The sequence below is a fragment of the Schistocerca nitens genome, chromosome 2 (assembly GCF_023898315.1).
Source record: "Schistocerca nitens isolate TAMUIC-IGC-003100 chromosome 2, iqSchNite1.1, whole genome shotgun sequence".
NCBI classification, from domain to species: Eukaryota; Metazoa; Arthropoda; class Insecta; order Orthoptera; family Acrididae; genus Schistocerca; species Schistocerca nitens.
The window spans coordinates 995,651,296-995,673,221 of NC_064615.1; positions in this window are offsets into that span (position 1 = coordinate 995,651,296).

Consider the following 21,926-nt stretch of genomic DNA (forward strand, 5'->3'; position numbering starts at 1 on the left):
TTCGACATTGACTGTTAACAGTTGACAGAAAGCATCGCAAAATGAGGGCACTATACCACTGGATGCTTTTAGACCTCACAACCATCTGTCATATTCAGTTACAAGGGAAACAGTGGCAATGGTAAGATTGTTTAAGGATTTCACTGTTAATGGCTCTGGGTAACTTGCCACCATTCCATACCCTCTACATGGCCCAGCTTTCTTAACACTAATACAGAGTCTGTCTGTCTGGCGGGCAGAATGCGTGTATTTTTTTACAGGTACGTGGGGTACCGTGGCAGCTGACCTCGCCTGCCCATACTGGATACCTCTCGATCCACCAAACAAGTCCACCATCAAGCGGCTGCATGATAAGTTCCAGGAGGTAGAAAACGTGGCAGTAGCAGCTAAACTTGGTCGCAACTAGAAAGCAGTTGATCGATGTGCAACGTGCATGTTTCATGATTCGACGAATACTCGCGACGTCTATCTAGCTAAGCTGTTCTTCCCTTCAGTAGCGCCAACACGGCAATGTGTAAGTGTTTAAAAATGTATCCGCTTAGATTCCTGAGTTGTTACCCGAAGATAAACGGAAAATGCGTAGCTACATGTCAAGTGAATTATCTCATCTATTATGTCAGTTAAGGGGGTACACGATGATCAGTTCTGGTCTGGTGGGGAATGGTTCCATCTTAACGGATACATGAATGCACAGAATTCAAGCATTTGGGTTTCGAAAAATCCACATCAGTGAGTGTTTATTGTGCAATGGCAAACAGGAGAATCTTCATGACATTGTTCCAAGATGCAGTGAACAGTGAGCACTACATACATGAACTGCAAGAGTTTGTAAATACTATACCTGAATACGAGCTGCAATACAACACTACGGCCCATATATACAACAACATGACAGTCTCGAAAACAGTTTCCATGAACAAATGTTTTCGAAGAGGTTGTGGAGCCTTCAGCTCATGATTCGTCACCTCCTGACTTTTTCTTTTGGGGACGTCTTAACGAAGCTGCTTACAAAACAGACCCTCCCACTAACCCCGATTTTCAAGAAGAAAGTGAACGAAGAGCTACTGCAATTTCTGAAGAAAAAATGTCACAGTATATTTTAAGGGATGAGTCACGTAATATTCAATAACATGAATCACATGAAGGGAGCCACTTTCAAAAACTTTTCTAATTTAGACATTTCCCAAATGTTTGCGTTATTTTTTTAAATATCCAGATAACAGGTTCTAGCAACTTATTAACTATTAAATAGCTTCCACTCAGGGCTTGAAGTACACAGAAACAGATGGAATAATTCGAGTTGCGGCTTAGTATTGTTTTCTAAGTGTTTTATGTGGTGGGAGAATTTTTTTTTAATGTTGATTTGTTTAAAATTAGAACCCACCATAACCTCGCACGAGTAGCAGTAACAATAAGTACCTACTATCAGATGAGCTGTTCCTACTATGCAGTGATACACACCAATCTTCCACGTGACTCTGTCTATCTATTAATGCAAATCGTATCAAAATCCCTGTAGTAGTTTCTGAGACTAACCTTCACATACCGACAGAAAAGGGCGGCAGGGGATTTTTATTTGTAACACGAACAGATTCTAGTTAAGCTACGCTGTTCTCTGGCGACTGTTAAATTTACTGATTTTCCTCCAGATACCTCCTACTCTCTAATTGATCAGCTCGTAGCTCCCATCATTGCCACAAGATGTCATTTCAAACGCCAGTTAAATATGCAACACAGTTACTACATACATTACACAGTGAAAACCGTACCAATAGTACAGCAGTAGTTCTAGGGATTAGCCATCACATACAGACAGAAACAGGTGGTGGGGTACTTATATATAAGTATATATGGACTGTTTATTTTGGCACCTAAATCATCGACGTTTTCTTTTATTATTAGTGCCTGCTGCTTCGCTCGCGTAGACTGTATGGTCAACAGAGACTTATTTGTTTTTTGTTTTTCTTTAAACTAATTTTTGTGTTTTTCATGAATTGCAACACCTTCGAAGTCTTTCACGCTGCTTAAGTCCATATAAGCATGGTTTTCTCTGACTGTACTTCTGACCAAAAAGTGATTCTGGTAGCTGGAGTCCAAAGTTTCTTTTTAATCATGCCTTTTGCGTCCTTGTGGAGATATTTCTATAGCAAATTTCACTCCCTAACAACTGTTTCTTTATATCCAACCGAGAAGTCAAATAACAATTTTCATAAATTTAGCTTTAAACTTTTTGTAATGTAACGAAATATTTTCCTAAAAATTTTCATCCCCTACTACGCTACCTCAGGCGCTGAGACACGTATTTTTTTTATTTCTAACCGAGAAGTCAAATAGCAGCTGTCACACATGTAGCCTTAAAAATCCTTTAGTAGTTCTGTAGTAATTATTTATTTTGAAAAAAAATTTGAGCCACTATTTTACTCCGCTAGTGGCTGAATTTCCAAAACCAAATACCAGTTTTCGTAGTTCTAGCTTCAAATTTCCCTTAGCAGGGATATACGTTCAGAAAGCATTTAATCCCCTATGTCAGTGGAATTTCGGACAATCCCTTCTTCAACGATGCCTACAGTATAGGGTTCACACCTTCTCCAAATCTCAAGTTTCTATCCTTTGCGGATTGGGCTGGGCAATGATGAGTGACGGGTCAGTGAGTCCGTCAGTCAGCCAGTCAGTCAGGACATTGATGTGGGTATCAGAATAAATGAGCAATTACACAGCTACATAAACCATATAGTCATATTCTCTTCAACAAATGACAGTTTAAAATTAAAAATGGGCGATGTGCAGGTAGCACTTACGCTCTGAGCGTTCCGTACAAATTTAGAGCTGAGAATCTCGACGAATTTTGACTTTTATCGACAAAGATACTGGCAAGGTATCAGTCTCGGTAATGTTTTAATTTTTAGTCTGAAATCGAATAACAAATAACAAAAGAAATATTTTTTCGAATGGTATGATTAAAAACTAACAGTTTTATAATTCTGTCCTTTACATACACTGTGAAACCTTGCTTCTTGAAAGAATTTCAAGCTTGAGGGTCAGTGGGAAGTATGCTAAAGGCTTTAATGAATGAGTTTGAGAGTATAAAAATGCATGAATAATTGGCTACCTCTTTTGATTGCTTTGACTTAAAAGCTCGAAATTTTTTACAACACCAAGGGATCAGAAACCTTAGTATGTGATATAAATTCTCTACCTCTTCCTGAGAAAAAGGCATTTTAAGAGACAGTCCGATAACAAATAAAAAAAACTTTTTCGTGTGATATAATCACAAATTAATAATTTTCCCTTTACTCGTACTATGAAGCCCTTTTTCTTTCAAAATGTTATGATTCTAGGTCAACGGGAATTACCCTACAGGTTCTGATGACTGAGCTTGCAAATATCAGAATATGTGACTTAAATGGCTGAATCTTTGGATCGCATTGACTTAGGAGCTTACATTTATTAGAACACAGAGGGGCTATAAACCTTAGTTTGCGATATAAATTTTAATTTGATACGTCATCCTGTTGCTGAGGAAAAAAGGGGTCTCAATAGACGGACGAAGAGACAGACGTTCAGATAAAAAAATGATAATTTTTTCGTGTGATGTAGTTACAGATTCACAATTTTCTGATTTTTCCTTTACTTGCACAGTAAAACCTCGCTTCATGTCAAATTTAATCATTCTAGGTCTATGGGAAGTGCCGTATAAGTTTTAATGAGTGAGTTTCCGAGTATCAAACTACATGAAATAAATTTGCCTATCTTTTGATTGCACTGACTTAGAAGGTTCAATTCTTTAAAGCACCAAGCGACTGTAGACCTTAGTATGTGACATACATTTCAACTTCATACGCATACCTGTTCCTAAGAAAAAGGGGTTTTAACAGTCAGTCAGACAGACAGTGAGACAGAACAAAGAGATCTTATAAGGATTCCGTGCTTACCGACTGTTTTAACAGTCAGTCAGACAGACAGTGAGACAGAACAAAGAGATCTTATAAGGATTCCGTGCTTACCGACTGAGATACGGAACCCTAAAAACAGAACCGTTTTTACAAATATAATTTAATGAAAACTTACTGCACTTCACTTTGCTATAGTAATCATCATCACGTCCTCCTCGCCGTGTCCGGTGACAGTGACTCCGTCAGTCGTTTAGTCCGTAATGTGGCGGGCACGGATGTGGCTTGCGAAACCAAGCTTTGATTTGAAGATCCGGTCGCACGAAGTGCAATACTGATACCCAGTGGAGTTATATGTATAGATGTAATTAGGCTTGGGATTGGATTTGCGGAGCTTTCGCTTATCGTCAAGGTTGTTTAGATAGATATGGTCGAATCGTTCCACACTCTTGTGTACGGTTGAGCGCCACTCTGATCGGTGCAATGCAAGCTCCTCCCAACGTTTGCTCGGAATGCCTCAGGCTTTGAGGTGGCGTTTGATGGTGTGTCTATATCGCAGGTGTTGTCCACCTTGCCACCGCTTTCCACACGAGAGCTCTGAGCAGAACACCGCTTTGGGAAGTCTACCGGTGTCCATGCGTGTGATATGGTCGCTCCATCTCAGCTGGTGTTTCATTAAGAGAGTTTCAATGCCAGGCAGTTCCATTTCATGCCGAGAATTGATCTGAGACAGCGAAGATGAAAGGTGTCTAGACTCCTAATGTCAGCGTTATAACAACACCAGCTTTCCCAGGCGTGCCGGCCGGGGTGGCCGAGCGCTTCTAGGCACTACAGTCTGGAGCCGCGCGCCCGCTACGGTCGCAGGTTCGAATCCTGCCTCGGGCATGGATGTGTGTGATGTCCTTTGCTTAGTTACGTTTAAGTAGTTCTAAGTCCTAGGTGACTGATGACCACAACAGTTAAGTCCCATAGTGCTCAGAGCCATTTGAACCATTTTTTTTCCGAGGCGTAAAGTTGGTAATATTATTGCTTTGTAGACCGCAATTTTAGTTTGTAGTCGAAGATCATGTGATTTCCATACCCGGTAATTCAGTTTGCCGAAAACTGAGGCTTCATTGGCTATACGTGCTGCAGTTCCTGTTGTCAGGCTGTTGTCGCTTCTAATTTGGCTACCTAGATATTAGAAGTGTGACACGTTTTTCAAATGTTTGTTGTCCAACTTAATACTGCAGTCGCCTGTATTGGAACTCCTGAGTGGTTGTTGAAGGACTTGCTTATGACTAAACCAAAACTTCTGCAGGAGTCATTTAGCAGGTTCAAGTATGTTTGGAGACATGCAGGAGAATAGCCATCATGCATACGTCATCTGCGTAAAGAATTTCTAAAACAGATATTTCATATATCTATCTATAGTAATAGCACATTTATAATAAGCAAGGCAGAACTGCTCACAAGAGCACACATCACACTTGGAGCGCTATATCTGTCCTGGCTTCCGCTAGGTAATAGTGGCACTGCTAGCGAAGTGGAAGCCTGGTAACAGTTACCAAATAATGGCTTTAAAAATCACAAACTCATGGACACGGTGTTTATAGATGACTTCGCTGCCTCCGATTCGGTTAACCTCCACTCCTAATCCCAAGACACACACTATTACAAAAGACTATACACTTTACATGGTGGCAACCACAGGTCTCCTCAAAAACCATATGTTCTTTGTGGAATTACAGCGCAGAAGCTGCAGGAACCGAAGACAGAAAAATGTTCTACCTCAGGATAGGGTGACCCTCATATTCAGGATCTTCTTACGATCAATGTTCTTGCACCTTATTACATGGTACTCTATTCCTTGTAAACAGGTTTGGCAGTCTGGGTTGATACACCAACAAATAAGGTCATTTGTTGTCTGCGTGGTCAAGGGCACGTCGAAGTACCAGAGCTCCTTTTTGCCATTCTGTAATATCACCACATCAGCTCATCTTATTCCGCTGATTCCATACAGCCGACTGCTAAATACATACCATCTTCCTTATAGATGGTATCTCAGTCGAATTGGCAAAGAATCCACCACATTCAGTGTGGACGCACAGTTACGCCCAACCTCCTGCGGGAATCTCGAAGTAGCGTGCATGGAAGGGCATGGACAGCGACTGCGGATAGGAGGCACTAGGTGGGAATGTGAGTCAGCCGAGAAGTATACCTATATAGTCCTTGCAAGGGTGATAAACAATTCGTATGAATGGTGCTGTGGTTAACACAGTTGTATAGTAAGCAGAAGATCCCAGGTTCGAATCCCAGTCTAGCACACATTTTAATCGTCACCTTTGACGCCCCACAAAGTCCTGATGCAGCTGATGTCAGTAGTCACTTCCCATTCCTTTGATTTCTCCCCCCTCCTCCTTCAATTTACAAATGTCTGTTGAACGAAAACTTCTTTTTTTCCTTCACTTAGGTTGATATTTTTTTTGTTTTACTAAGATGGTATCTGTTCTTTCGGACATGTCCGAAAGAACAAATACCATCAAAGTAAATATATAGTTAAGGCTCACCGGCCACTTGACCATCTTCTTCTTCTGTGCGAATGCACAAACAGTGCCAGAACTCTTACGGGAATCGGCAACGTGCCGCGAGTAATGAGTATAATGGGCGGGGGCACTACGCATGTAGTGCGGGACAATACGTTGAGAATGTGGGTTTCGCGGGAGGCGTGCCATAGATAACTCGCTGCAGTCGCACTATCCTCTTATCCTCGGTGGCTCAGTCAGCCGGCACGGTAGCTCAGCGTGTTCAGTCAGAGAGCCGGTTGGCCTCTGTAATAAAAAACTGAGTGGAAGGTGATGTGTCGGCAGAAGTGCCAACACCGTGTTGTTTGAGGAAGCCGAAATGCACGCTATAAGCTCACGCAGGATGGCGTGAGGTCTGAAACAGGATACTTAATGAATGCTATAAAGAAAAGTACGTAGCTGCTGGAATACTTAACTTTAATCCATCATTTGAATACATCGTTCTTGACGGTACGTTATCAAGAATATTGACTGTAATGGCGCTTTGCTAGGTCGTAGCCATTGACTTAGCTGAAGGCTATTCTAACTATATTCTCTGCAAATGAGCGAGGCTTCGTCAGTGTTGTCGCTAGCTAAGTCGTCCGTACAACTGGGGCGAGTGCTAGTAAGTCTCTCGAGACCTGCCGTTTGGTGGCGCTCGGTCTGCGATCACTGACAGTGGCGACACGCGGGTCCGACATGTACTAATGGACCGCGGCCGGTTTAAAGCTACCACCTAGCAAGTGTGGTGTCTGGCGGTGACACCACAGAAGGATCAGCCACCGAACTTGAACAGGATGTCTTGCGACGTCCGCAACGACCAAACACAATGACCAGTAACGAACAAAGTGAAAAAAAAATGGATAGATCGTCTGCCATTTAAGCAGGAGATCCCGGGTTCGAGTCCCGGTCGGGGTACACATTTTCATCTGTCCCCGTTGACGTATGTCAACGCCTGTAAGCAGCTAAGGGTGTTCATTTCATTGTAGTTTCATTTTTTATTTTCATTACCGGCTTCGGCTTACGAGGCCACTGTACAGTGAATACACTGATCAACCAGAACACTTTGACCACCTACCCAATACCCAATATGTCCACCTTTGGCACGCATAACAGCGGCGACGCATCGTGACATGGAAACAATGAGGCCTTGGTAGGTCGCTGGAGCGCATTGGAACCTCATCTGCAAACACAAATCACCAAATTCTCGTAAATTCCGGGGAGGGGGCGACGAGCTCTGACGCCAAGTTTTCACATACAGATACGGCAAGTTGAGGAGCCAGCGCGTCAATTGGAGCTCGCCACTGAGTTCCTCGAACCACTCCATCACAAAAAAATGGTTCAAATGGTTCTGAGCACTATGGGACTTAACATCTGTGGTCATCAGTCCCCTAGAACTTAGAACTACTTAAACCTAACTAACCTAAGGACATCACACACATCCATGCCCGAGGCAGGATTCGAACCTGCGACCGTAGCAGTCGCGCGGTTCCGGACTGCGCGCCTAGAACCCCTAGACCACCGCGGCCGGAGCCACTCCATCACACTCTGGCCTTGTGACATGGCGCATTATCTTGTCGAAAAATGTCACTGCCCTCTGCCTCCTCTGGTGGCTAACCTTTTTATGGAGGATTTTGAGGAGAGAGCACTTGAATCAGCGGTTTGTAAACCAACTGTATTTTGGAGATATGTCGATGACATTTTCATAGTGTGGCGCCACGGAGAAGAAAAGTTCATGGAGTTTCTTCATCATCTTAACTCCATCCATGAGAATATTCGATTTACTATGGAACTAGAGAGAGATGGTTGCCTTCCATTCCTCGATGTTTTGGTTAAACGGGTGAGTGACGGCTCAGTGGAACATTGTTTATCGTAAGCCCACTCACACTGATTTGTACTTGCATTCTTCAAGTTGCCATCACCCATCCCAGACCATGAGTGTGCTTAAAACCCTTGTGCACAGGGCACTTACGGTGTCGGATGCAGATAATTTACCTAAGGAACTTGCACATTTAAGGACGGAGTTCAGAGACAATGGACACTCGACCCGACAAATTAACAAGGTCTTCTCAACTAGAGCCAGGAACCGGGAAGCGGATGAAGATGAGAACGCGCCTAGCTTTTCTTCCATCTTCTTCAAAATAGCAAGGATTCTTAATAATTTCCATGTGAATGTGGTTTTTCGTCCACCTTCTTAGATTTCGGATTTGCTGGGATCGGTGAAGGGTGATTTGTTACTGCGGAAGGCGGTAATTTACAAAATACCGTGTCAATGTGGTATGGCCTGTATAGGACAGACAACGCGTACAGTGGAAAAGCGTTGTACGGAACATCAACGTTGCACTCGCCTACTGCAACCCAGTAAGTCTGCAGTTGCAGAACATTGTATTTCCAACGGACATTCATTGGAGTACGGAAAAACTTCGACTTTGGCCACAACAACAACAATTTGGAACTCCATTATCGAAGTATCCGTTGAAATACGCATCGCGGGAAATCTGATGAACCGTGACAGTGGTTACCAATTGAATAACGCGTGGAATCCCGTCATCTCCGAAATTTTCTCGAGACGAAGACGCCAGAAGACTTCGATAGCTACGGCCAGGGACAACACCGACAGCAGCTGAGTCTTGCGGTTCCACCAGCGAGGGCGCTGCCGCTTGGAGGTGTGGTCCTTCTGTCCCCACGTCTGCACCTCATGCGCAGCAGTACCATCAGCATACTAGGAGCGGAGAACGTCTTCGTCAGTCCTTGTTCGGCTCACCTGAAGATGGCTGGCAGTTGTCCAGCCGAAATAGCGTGCAATGAAGTTTACGACGACCGGCTGCAAGCCCGAAATATTTTTGAACAATGCCACTGACGTCAGGAATCACGAATGTGATGAAGAGGTATAAGTGGTCTGCAACCAGTTTACAACACTCCTTGGTCGTCATGGTGCCTTGCGCGAGCTCCATTGGACCTATGGATGCCCACGTGAACGTTCGCCAGAGCATAACACAGCCGCCGCTAGTTTGTCTGCATCCAGCAGTACAGATACCAAGGGCACTTCCCCTAGAAGACGTCGGATTCGCGTCCTCTCACAGGCATGATGAAGAAGGTTTCGGAATTCGTCAGGGAATGCAACGCTCTGCCATTGCTCCGACGTCCAGTGTGCCGATGGCCACGTGCCCATTTGAGTCGTAGTTGCTGATGTCGTGGTATTAACATTGGCGCATGCACGGGTCGTAGGCTGTGGAGGCCCGTCGTTAGGAATGTTGGGTGCACTCTGCCCAACATTAAAATCCGATGTTAATTCCACCACAGTTCGCCTCTTGTCCTGTTTTATCACTCTACAAAGCCTACGACGTCCGTCCTGTGCAATGACAATGTGGACGCCCAAACCACCCGACGTCTGGACGTGGTTTCACCTTCGTTTCGCCACATGTTGGGCACACTCAATACAGCACTCCTCGACCACGCGACAAGTCGTGCATTTTCCGAAATGCTCGTGCCGAACGCCGGGGCCATCAGAATCTGTCAAATTCAAGTCGCTTGAACGTAGATACATCGCACGCCTTCCCTATTTTATACACGGAGAGCACGCTCGCTGATACTACACTACTGGCCATTAAGATTCCTACACCACGAAGATGAGGTGCTACAGATGCTACATTTAACTGGCAGGAAGAGGATACTATGATATGCAAATGATTAGCTTTTCAGAGCATTCACACAAGGTTGGTGCCGATGGCGACACCTACAACGTGCTGACATGACGAAACTTTCCAACCGATTTCTCATACACAAACAGCAGTTGATCGGCGTTGCCTGGTGAAACGTTCTTGTGATGCCTCGTGTAAGGAGGAGAAATGCGTACCATCACGTTTCCGACTTTGATAAAGGTCGGATTGTACCCCATCGCGATTGCGATTTATCGTATCGCGACATTGCTGCTCGCGTTGGTCGAGATCCAATGACTGTTAGCAGAATATGGAATCGGTGGGTTCAGGAAGGTAATACGGAACGCCGTGCTGGATCCCAACGGCCTCGTATCACTAGCAGTCGAGATGACAGGCATCTTACCCGCATGGCTGTAACGGATCGTGCAGCCACGTCTCGATCCCTGAGTCAACAGATGGGGACGTTTGCAAGACAACCATCTGCACGAACAGTTCGACGACGTTTGCAGCAGGATGGACTATCAGCTCGGAGACCATGGCTGCGGTTACCATTGACGCTGCATCACAGACAGGAGCGCCTGCGATGGTGTACTCAACCGCAAACCTGGGTGCACGAATGGCAAAACGTCATTTTTACGGATGAATCCAGTTTCTGTTTACAGCATCGTAATGGTCGCATCCGTGTTTGGCGACATCGCGGTGAACGCACATTGGAAGCGTGTATTCGTCATCGCCATACTGTCGTATCACCCGGCGTGATGGTATGGGGTGCCATTGGTTACGCGTCTCGGTCACCTCTTGTTCGCATTGACGGCACTTTCAACAGTGGACGTTACATTTCAGATGTGTTACGACCCGTGGCTCTACCCTACATTTCAGCAGGATAATGCACGACCGCATGTTGCAGGTCCTGTACGAGCCTTTCTGGATACAGAAAATGTTCGACTGCTGCCCTGGCCAGCATATCCTCCAGATCTCTCACCAACTGAAAACGTTTGGTCAATGGTGGCCGAGCAACTGGCTCGTCACAATATGCCAGTCACTACTCTTGATGAACTGTGGTATCGTGTTGAAGCTGCATGGGCAGCTGTACCTGTACGCGCCATCCAAGCTCTGTTTGACTCAGTGCCCTGGCGTATCAAGGCCGCTATTACGGCCAGAGTTGGTTGCTGTGGGTACTGAATTCTCAGGATCTATGCACCAAAATTGCGTGAAAATGTAATCACATGTCAGTTCTAGTATAATATATTTTTCTAATGAATACCCGGTTATCATCTGCACTTCTTCTTGGTGTAGCAATTTTAATGGCCAGTAGTGTACATGCACCGTGTGTGTGTCTGAGTAGGAGTTATTCCTCGCCAGGTGACGCTGCTATCGCCTTAACCGGTTTATATCGAGAGTAGGTCGGTGGTCATGAAGTTCAGTGTACGTTACCGATACGAAATAAGAGCTGAGGTGTGATAAGACGTCACTGAGCAACAGCTATTCCAAAAACGCGTCGGCTACACTGGAACCAACGCGCCTCGTAATTAGCTGAAGTAAGTCTGTATAAGAAGATAATGTGAGTGAAATATCGGCCACCCATAGCTGTCGCCCCCTGTACGACGTTCCCCGGGGCCCGCACCGGCGGTAGCCGCTGAGCCGCCCACGCCGGTCGTTTGGGCTACGTGAGCGGCGCTCTTGAACTTTGCGCGGCTTTCTCTCCTCGGCGGCGGGACGCGACACGACGCCGGAGGTGGCCGCCTCGCGTGCTCTTGTGGTTCCGTTGACTCAGCCGCCGCCGCCGCTGCTGGTGCTTGTCCAAGGACGACCCTCCGTTTACTTTCCGGCACCTTTTTGCTTCGCCAGAGGCCCCGAAATTCGCCCCGCTAGATAGCGTTCGGTCTCCTGATTCCAGAGGCTGTAACCTCGCAGGAGCTATTTCCTTTGATGCTCTACTTGTGGGGCTAAGAAATGAATGCACCAACTAGCATTACTTCGATAATCTGGACACCAATTACATGGCTGAGGTACAAATTCATCTATATCTAAGTTATTTCCTGGTGCACCGGAAATAAAATATACCCTATATTAATCCATAAAATTGCGAGAATTCTGCTGTAACTAGACGTTAAGTCCTGCTAAAATTTCACACAGGGTTCACATGGCTCTGAGCACTGTCTTAGGAGCTTACATATATTAGAACGCAGAGGGGCTATAAACCTTAGTTTGTGATATAAATTTCAATTTGATACATCATCCTGTTCTTGAGGAAAAAAGGACTCTCAATATACGGACGAATAGACAGACATTCAGATAATAAATGATTTTTTTTTTCGTGTGATGTAATCACAGATTCACAATTTTCGGATTTTTCCCTTTCTTGGACAGTAATACCTCGCTTCATGTCAAATTTCATCATTCTAGGCCAATGGGAAGTACCATATAAGTTTTAATGAGTGAGTTTTCGAGCACTATGGGACTTAATTCTGAGGTCATCAGTCCCCTAGAGTTTAGAACTACTTAAATCTAACTAACCTAAGGACATCACACACATCCATGCCCGAGGCAAGATTTCAACCTGCGACCGTAGCGGTCGCGCGGTTCCAGACTGATGCTCCTAGAACCGCTCGGCCAAAGCGGACGCCCTAATATTTCAGCTTACAGTTGTTCTGCCATCTGTAATATAACATTTTATTACGGAAATAACTGAGTCTGATACTGTGCTATGCGTGGGAACCAAGACGTTACTCCTTGCATAAGAAAAGTGAACATTATCACTGCTTTATATCTGACTTTCATCGTCTTTGTTGTTATGTTATGTTTGTTGTTATGATATGTTAATGACTCAGATTCTGTTCTTGCTATGATAAAGGCGAAGGAACTTATAATTGTGTATATTACATATAACACCTCAACAGGAAGAATTGTATTCAAGAAAAAAATAAACGAGTACTCATCTCTGACAAATAATCAGGTGATACTCGAACGTAAATATTACTTTTTTAGTCATTCTAATTACTATAGAAGGTTTCAGCTGCACTACGTCGACGTGAAGTTGGAGAGACGCTGGGGAGATTGACGAACGAACTTTCAAATACAGGGCGACTTTCAATGGACCCAGCAGCATACAACAAGCAAGCTGCTACAGCTCTTTACTAACGACAAAATACACACACGAGTTCCGTTTCAAATGGACATTTCAATACACCATTTGAAAACGAAAAATTCATGCTCATCTTGTCAATAAAAGCATAAAATACAATAAAAGTAACAATATACATCTTGGAAGCTAACCGTGAAATCTGACAGTAAGCATATCTATAACATAAACCACAGAAAGTTCCACATGGTATCATAACCGTTTGTCTTCAGATTCTGCCACAGATGATGAGAAAAATGCGGGGACATGAACTGCCTATAGTATTACTGTTTGTGAAGTCTGTAAATATGTGTTGCGTTAGGGTCACACTTGGTCGCTCATGAAACACAGATAGGAATGTTCTTAGCCTAGATTTTGAGGCAAAGAAATGATTTTCTTATACCAAGTCTTTCACAATTTCTTTTACAGGCTTCTGAGAGTTGTAGGTGGGCTTGGTAGAGAACGTTTGGGTAATGAACCCGTGCCTGGAAATATTCCGTTTCGATGTAAAATAAGTTTGAAGATCTGATCATTTTCAAATCTCCAGCTTCGCAGCACACACACACACACACACAGCGGAGCCAATGAACTTTGACCTGCGCTCTACAGACCATGATAAGAGAAATATTTCGAGTACTCGTCGACGAGTTCCCTTCTTTCTGACGAAGGAGTCCTCTTCAAAGTCGAGAGTATGGTGCATCCTTGGAACACCACAATCAATAGAAGATCGAATCACCCTTTCGTGGTATGCAAACTGCAGAGAAAATGAGCTCTGACCTGTGTGCTCCATAACAGGCCAAGGCATGGACAGCGTTTCGAGTACCTGACGACGGGTTCTCTTCTACAGATGAAGGACATCCTCTTCCAGGTCTAGTCTCTAAAGTCCGTGGAGAACCACAGTCAACACTTCAAGTTGCTAAAGAACCAGTTTTTCGCAGCTGTTGGTGTCATGATTACAACAGGTATTGACGGCGGTGCACTGTTCGCAGTTTGCGTGAAATGTATTCACATTTGCGAATATGGACTATTATCAGCTGCATGATGGAATGACGACAGTGAAAATTTGTAGCGGACCGGGTCTCGAACCCCAATTTCCCGTTTATAGTGAGCGGTCGCCTTACCATTTTGTCACGCGAGCACGACTTACGGCCATATCCAAACTTCCATTTCCTTCGGACATGTATATACACATGCAAAGGAACTTCGCATCATAGCTTGGAATATCACAGGCATTGCAGTGTCGTATTCCCAGTTTGTGCGCGTACTTATATCAGGAACTGCTAAACACCCTGTAAAAATCTGACGGATTTCCTCTGCATAATTTGGTGGATGGATGGTGTCCTAATGTAGCTGTTGAGAGTATAGCTGAAACCGTCCGTTATAACACTTTTTTTTAAGACTCGGCAGTCTTTTCAAGTATTTGTCGGCGATCATTGACAACTCTTCCGAACCATATGTCATCGCCGGTCCTTCAAGTTTTTATTTCATCTCCTTGAACCTTAATTCTTTTTCAAAATTTGTCCTTGGTTTCTTTTACTGCTTGCTCTATTCTCAGTTTGAATATCATGGGGGATAGGCTACAACCGTATCTCATTCCCTTCTCAACCACTTGCTCTCTTTCACTTCCTTCGGCTCTCACAGCTGCAGTCTGCTGTCTGTGTAAGTTGAAACCACCATGTCTAAAGATATCTAAAATCAATTGCATGACACGTAAACTATTTATTTCGCACGATTGCTTTCCAAATTATGTATTTATTTATATTACAGTTAGCTGGGACTTACGTTAACGCGATGTACAATGCAATGATCTACACAAACTGTAATTATATTTTAGTTGGGGTTGTTTTGGAGAAGGAGACCAGACAGCGAGGTAATCGGTCTCATCGGATTAGCGAAGGATGGAGAAGGAAGTCGGCCGTGCCCTTTCAAAGAAACCATCCCGGCATTTGCCTGGAGCGATTTAGGGAAATCACGGAAAACCTAAATCAGGATGGCCGGACGTGGGATTGAACCGTCGTCCTCCCGAATGCGAGTCCAGTGTCTAACCACTGCGCCAATTATATTTTAGTATTTTATATATATTGATGTTATATTACTAAAATCATAGGCTTCTGTGGCATTTAAAAAGTGAAGGTGGCAGCAAGTTATACTGGGACGTGGAACAGCAACACTCCAGAAGACAAAGGACAAGCATAGTTGATGCTTCTCTATAGCAAATTTGTTGCATATTCTAAGCGTCTACCTATCAAACTCAGCCTTTGATTCGCCTTTCCCCCAATGTTACCTTTGTCATCGTTTCGCAGTTGTAATCCCTCAGTATTTAGCTAAATTGACAGCGATTAAATTTATGTGATTTATCGTGTATTAAATTTAACGGATTCCTCTCAGTACTCATGGGAATGACCTCACTCTTTTTATTGTTTACAGTCAGAACATTTCGCACTGTACAGATATCTTGTCTAAATCACTTTTGAATTCGTTTTCCTCTACTGATGACTAGCAGACGGCAGACAAAAGCATCATCTGCTGGCAGTCTAAGACAGCTGCACAGACTGTCTCCTAAACCGATTATATAGATTAAGAACAGCGGAGGGCGGTGATGGTAAGTTCCTATGGGACCAAACTGCTGAGGTCATCGGTCCATAGGCTTACATACTACTTAATCTAGCTTAAGCTAACTTACGCTGAGGACAACACACACACACACGCACACCCATGCCAGAGGGAGGACTCGAACCTCCGACGGGGAGCTGAGGGTGGGGGGTGGGGGGGTGTGGCGAACCGTGCAAGGCTCCTGAGCCCACGCGGCAACCTCGCACGACTGCACAGGGCCTGACACTTCCTTGCGGATTCCCAAGTATAACTTCTGTTTCACTAGGTAACGTCCCATCAATTACCAAGTACTGTGACCTTTCTGACAGAAAAGCACGAATCCAGTCGCATAGCTGAGACACTATTCCATAGACGCGAAACCGACCAAACTACATCTGGTTAGTGCGCGTTTTCTGCTCTTTATTCCTCGTTTCCTTCCTTCAAGCCGGTCGATCAGACTACGTCGCTTAAGCTCTCCTCAGACGGGGCATGTTTCTCATTGCGAAGGACGCCAAACACAGTGTCCGGCGTAGTTGCTGCACGCTCTGAAGCGACATGGTACATCTCAAGGAACGTGATCCTAGTCGTGATTTGCGACTGCAGGGCTCTTCAGCGGAAGATCTTGGCTACATCTGGCCCGAAAATCACACAGTTTCTTTACAAAATCGACGCCGTAAAATAGCTGCGGTAACTCTGTCAGTGATTGTCGAAGAAGAGTGGAGAAAATCGGAGTAGCTAGCACACTAGACTCGCATTCGGGAGGACGACGGTTCAATCCCGCGTCCGGCCATCCTGATTTAGGTTTTCCGTGATTTCCCTAAATCGCTCCAGGCAAATGCCGGGATGGTTCCTTTGAAAGGGCACAGCCGACTTCCTTCCCCGTCCTTCCCTAATCCGATGAGACCGATGACCTCGCTGTCTGGTCTCCTTCCGCAAACAACCCAACCCCAAAAATCGCGAAGAATATTCTAGACTCAGCGATGGTTTGAACAGCGAATTGTTGGTAGAGGAGTAATACATAATACGAGCTGAGATACATACTATAAATACTGTGTTGATGATGAGGTCCCAGACTCCGAGGAGCGTAGGGGACGATGCAGGAAACCCGCACCGCCGTACTAGGCAAGGTCCTAGCGGAGGTGATTTACCATTGCCTTCCTCCGACCGTAATGGAGATGAATGATGATGATGAAGACGACACAACAACACCCAGTGACCTCGAGGCAGGAAAAATCCCTGACCCTGCCAGGAAATGAACCCGGGACCCCTTGCGCGTGAAGCGAGAACGCTGCCGCAAGACCACGACCTGCGGACATAAATATTGTAGCAGCAGTTACTCGTTAACTCAATTGAATCTCCATCTCATTTTCGGTCTTGAACTGAATATGGTTAAAATACATTGTCTAGTGTCAGTTTATGCATAATCTGCACATGTTGTGCCTGACTACCATCGCTCTGAGGTAACGAACTTGATGTAGGTTTCAAGATTGGGATTTGTTCCGTAATTTCATTCGAATGGAAGACGAGATCTTTCCGAAGCTGCTCACGATTTTTGAACAAGATATTTGCCGAAAAGATACAAACATGATACTGTCCATAAAACCCAGATATATGTGTTATCTAAATTTTCACAATAGCAAAAATCTTTAGTTTGTAACTTGTGTTTACTTACTTACATAGACCGACAGTCACTTTAACGTTTCTGGCCACTCGGTAAACAATAAAGTCATAGTTCTATGCAGCAAGAATTGCATCATATACGTTGTTGATGTATACAAGCAGGCTGAAGAGACGAATAAAAATTTGTACCATGACTAGGATTAGAACACTGATCTTCTGCTCAACAGGCAGATGAGCCAACTACTACGCCTCCATGGCACAGTGGCTTATAAATTATAGCGTCAGTGCACAGACTACCTTAGTTAGCCTCCCTCCTCAGTCCAAATTCACATTTATGCCTCAGCTCACTTGGTATTCCCCCTAAACACTAGCTCCTGCTGTATTGGAATGGCACCACGCATTCAACTAAACGGTCAATCCTGCCAGAAACCCAGGCATAGGTGCTTTAATGAAATGGAACTACACTACTGGCCATTAAAATTGCTACACCACGAAAATGACGTGCTACAGACGGCAAATTTAGCGGAGAGGAAGAAGATGCTGTGATACGCAAATGATTAGCTTTTCAGAGCATTCACACAAGGTTGGTGCCGGTGGCGACACCTACAACGTGCTGACATGAGGGAAGTTTCCAACCAATTTCTCATACACAAAAAGCAGTTGACCGACGTTGCCTGGTGAAACGTTGTTGTGATGCCTCGTGTAAGGAGGAGAAATGTGTACCATCACGTTTCCGACTTTCATAAAGGTCGGATTGTAGCCTATCGCGATTGCGGTTTACCGTATCGCGACATTGCTGCTCGCGTTGGTCGAGATCCAATGACTGTTAGCAGAATATGGAATCGGTGGGTCCAGGAGGGTAATACGGAACACCGTGCTGGATCCCAACGGCCTCGTATGGCTAGCAGTCGAGATGACAGGCATCTTATCCGCATGTCTGTAACGGATCGTGCACCCACATCTCGATCCCTGAGTCAACAGACGGGGACGTTTGCAAGACAACAACCATCTGCACGAACAGTTCGACGACGTTTGCAGCAGCATGAACTATCAGCTCGGAGACCATGGCTGCGGTTACCATTGACGCTGCAGCACAGACAGGAGCGCCTGCGATGGTGTACTCAACGACGAACCTGGATGCACGAATGGCAAAACGTCATTTTTTCGGATGAATCCAGGTTCTGTTTACAGCATTATGATGGTCGGATCCGTGATTGGCGACATCGCGGTGAACGCACATTGAAAGCTTGTATTCGTCATCGACATACTGGCTTATCACCCTGCGTAATGGTATGGGGTGCCATTGGTCACACGTCTCGGTCACCTCTTGTTCGCATTGACGGCACTTTCAACAGTGGACGTTACATTTCAGACGTGTTACGACCCGTAGCTCTACCCTTCATTCGACCCCTGCGAAACCCTACATTTCAACAGGGTAATGCACCACCGCATTTTGCATGTCCTGTACGAGCCTTTCTGGATACAGAAAATGTTCGACTGCTGCCTTGGCCAGCACATTCTCCAGATCTCTCACCAATTGAAAACGTCTGCTCAATGGTGGCCGAGCAACTGGCTCGTCACAATACGCCAATCACTGCTCTTGATGAACTGTGGTATCGTGTTGAAGCTGCATGGGCAGCTGCACCTGTACACGCCATCCGAGCTCTATTTGACTCAATGTCCAGGCCCATCAAGGCCGTTATTACGGCCAGAGGTGATTGTTCTGGGTACTGATTTCTCAGGATCTATGCACCCAAATTAAGTGAAAAAGTAATCACATGTCAGTTCCAGTATAATATATTTGTCCAATGAATATCCGTTTATCATCTGCGTTTCTTCTTGGTGTAGCAATTTTAATGGCCAGTATTGTATATGGTTGCAGACAGTTAAATATTACTTGTAATAAATAACTTCGATGATTGCAGATAATACTTATATTAAATTTATATAAGTAACACACAGAAGACGACGGTTCAATCCGCGTTCAGCCATCCTGATTTAGGTTTTCTGTGATTTCCCTAAATCGCTCCAGGCAAATTACGGGATGGTTCCTTTGAAAGGGCACGGCCGACTTCCTTCCCCGTCCTTCCCTAATCCGATGAGACCGATGACCTTGCTGGTTGGTCTCTTCCCCCAAACAACCCAACCCAACCAAAATACACAGAATCTTTTAGAAAATAAAAGGTGAAAAAAAATCATAGAAGCTATACACACGCTATCACACACGTTATGGTTTAAAATAGGCTGCAGTGTCGTATGTGTAGACAGTGTAACGGCCGTGTCTATAAATATTATTTGATCTTTAAATATGACAAATTGTACCCAAAAGAACGCGCTTTTGATAGATTATCAGCGTGTCGTAGCACTTGAACGATATACTTCCACAGCACACAAATTACGACACAATAGCCATCAAACAGGGGAAGCCTTTAACTGCGGGTATCGATATTAGTTTTCTGTCATTTTATTATAATAAATGTAAGCTAAATCGACGCATTTTCGAGATGTCCTGAATGTGCTGGTGCTTTCAACCAGATTATGTCCATACCACACACTCTATAAAAGAAAAAAAAATTCGGAGTTTAATACTGTGTATGTTCTGGTTGTGAATCTGTATCTCAGTGCTCACATTCCTCTCCATAAGGCAAAAATCTGACATGCCAGATTTCTCATTTTACACTACGCACTGTAATGGAAAGTGGAATCCTACGTTGTGACGTCACCAATTCCTCGTCCAAGTAAGATTTCACGTCCCGTGAGAGGACGGCTTTACCGTTACCTGCTGTTATTCTCCTCCAGTGCGCTGCACCTTCGGAGGGAGAATAAAACAACAATGGTCGTGAGAGCGGTCGGCAATGTTTGCCCACTGACGAGGCCAGCGTGTGCGCGAAGAAGAGTCCGGCGAGGGGCGGTGAGTCAGCCGGGCTGCCGGCCGCACGCCGGCGTCGACCTCGGCCGCCCCCGCCATTCAGCCGGCCGCCTCCGAGAATAGGCCGCGCGTCACTCACGCCTGCGGCGCGCGCTTCCGGATGCTCCGCGCGCACCCGGCCGGGATTCCCCGGGCGCCTCCGTGCCGTGACGTCACGCGCGGCGTGCGGGCTGCCCTGCACCGCTGCACGGCCAGCCTGCAGGAGGCGCGGCCTCTGCTAGTACGTCGCTCTCGCTACCTGGCTCTCTTCAGTTACAGCTCAGGTTGGGTAATGAATGCTCAAATCACCACACAGAAGAATTCGCCGCTCTAAATGAGCTTGAGTCAATGAACAATCTTTGCTGAACCGCTACTACGGCATGGACATGAACCACCTCACTTAGAACAGAATATGAAAACTGTTACAACGAAAAGTCACAGCAGAAAACTAACATTGCAGAAAAATAGTATATATTCACGTTCAGAAAAAAATCTTGAACAACTAGAGATAGGACGTTCATATTCACATGAGATTTACATTAGTATGTTCTGCACAAATGATTAGCATTTGTACCACGCTGGCCGGCAGTTTCAAGGTCATCTACCTGTAAAATGAGCATGTGACTCTCGTTGTCGCTATAAACCAAAGGTAATTGTTCAGTGTGACTTGCGCAAACGGGCAGTGTGCCTCGCAGACGTATGCCTTAAGCGTACCATCAAATTCCATGATGCTACCCCAGGCGGGTGTAAAAATGAATGTGCGCAACGGAAAAGAATAAACGCTAAAATGATGATTTGGCCCCGTCTGACTACCCCCTGAAGCAGATCTTAGGATCTCTGAATGCTCTTTTTAATATATAAATTACAATCTAAACATAAATGAGTGATGAAGGCAACTAATACTACTAAACGATAAAAGTTGTTGTTCAATATATATTTATTATAGATTAGGCAGCGAAAGGCTATTTACAATTTTTACAGAAACCAGATGGCAGTTGTAAGAGTCGAGGGGCATTAAAGGTAAGCAGTGGTTGGGAAGGGAGTGGGGCAGGGTTGTAGCCTCTCCCCAACGTTATTCAATCTGTGTATTGAGCAAGCAGTATTACAATCCATGGAGAAGAAATAAAAACTTTGAGGTTCGCCGATGACATTGTAGTTCTGTAGGAGACAGCAAAGGACTTTGAAGAGCAGTTGAACGGAATGGACAGTGTCTTGAAAGGAGGATATAAGATGAACATCAACAAAAGCAAAACGAGGATAATGGAATGTAGTCGAATTAAGTCGGGTGATGATGAGGGAATTAGATTAGGAAATGAGTCACTTCAAGTAGTAAAGGAGTTTTGCTATTTGGGGAGCAAAATAACTGATGATGGTCGAAGTAGAGAGGATATAAAATGTATACTGGCAATGGCAAGGAAAGCGTTTCTGAAGAAGAGATATTTGTTGACATCGGGTATAGATTTAAGTGTCAGGAAGTCGTTTCTGAAAGTATTTGTATGGAGTGTAGCCATGTATGGAAGTGAAACATGGACGATAAATAGTTCTGACAAGAAGAGAATAGAAGCTTTCGAAATGTGGTGTTACAGAAGAATG